Here is a 1,196-nt window from a genome sequence, read left to right as displayed (position 1 = left end):
TGGGCAGGAGGCAGCGGATCAATGATTCTCTGTCATTGTTGATGTTTCTATTTCCCTTTCCCTTCCTCTTTGAAATCAATAAAAAAATATTAAAAAAAACACAGCCGTAACCGGTGTGGGTCAGTGGATAGAGCGTCACCCTGCGGACTCAAGGGTTCCGGGCTCGATTCCGGTCAAGGGCATGTACCTTGGTTGCGGGCACATCCCGAGTAGGGAGTGTGCAGGAGGCAGCTGATCGATGTTTCTCTCTCATCGATGTTTCTAACTCTCTATCCCTCTCCCTTCCTCTCTGTAAAAAACCAATAATAAAAAAAAATATATATATATAAAAAACCCCAAAAACTTAAGGGAAAAAAAAACACACCCCCCAAAAAAGCAGCAAAAAACTTAAGGAACCCTTGACGACATCTGTTTTCATCTTGGCTTGCTGACTGTATGATAAAATTCTAGCAGAAAACAAATTTTGAACAAAACATATCAAGTTACAAAATCTAGAGGGACGCCCTCCCCCAATATCTCCCACAAAATCTCTATTTTTGCGGCAAGAATGGACGTCTGTAGCGAGACCATCATCGCCCATAAAAGCAGACGTAGAACTGGTCGCCGCCTCGGAGCTTTAGGGCGACAAAATGTGAGCGAATTTCATAAAATCGTCATTTCTGTAAAAAAAAAAAAAATCGGGCAGATGAATGCTAGGGGTTCAAAAGGGAAGCTAAAGGCGTCCCCCCTCTTCCCACCGTCCCCCCCCCCACTTTGGAGGCAAAGAAACCACAGGCAAGAGGTTATGAAATTTTGTGGTTGACCATGTCCGCTCACCCCATCCCGGCTGGTGCAACCCAGGCCCCAGTGGAGGCGGATGGCCTGTTCAGGATGAAAATAACTCTCCTTTCTTCTAAGATATTCAGACGACACCCCCCCAAGTGTTCAGAAAAAAAGACCTATACACGGAGCCCCTTTATTTGTTTTTATTATTATTATTTTTAAAAATATATATATTTTTATTGATTTCAGAGAGGAAGGGAGAGGGAGAGAGAAACATCAATGATGAGAGAGAATCATTGGCCGGCTGCCTCCTGCACGCCCCCTACTAAGGATCGAGCCCACAACCTGAGCATATGCCCTTAAACCGGAATTGAACGTGGGACTCTTCAGTCCGCAGGCCGATGCTCTCTCCACTGAGCCAAACCTGCTCGGGC

This window comes from Myotis davidii, unplaced genomic scaffold, assembly GCF_000327345.1.
Source record: "Myotis davidii unplaced genomic scaffold, ASM32734v1 scaffold553, whole genome shotgun sequence".
Taxonomy (NCBI): Eukaryota; Metazoa; Chordata; class Mammalia; order Chiroptera; family Vespertilionidae; genus Myotis; species Myotis davidii.
Note: the sequence above shows the minus strand (reverse complement) of the source record.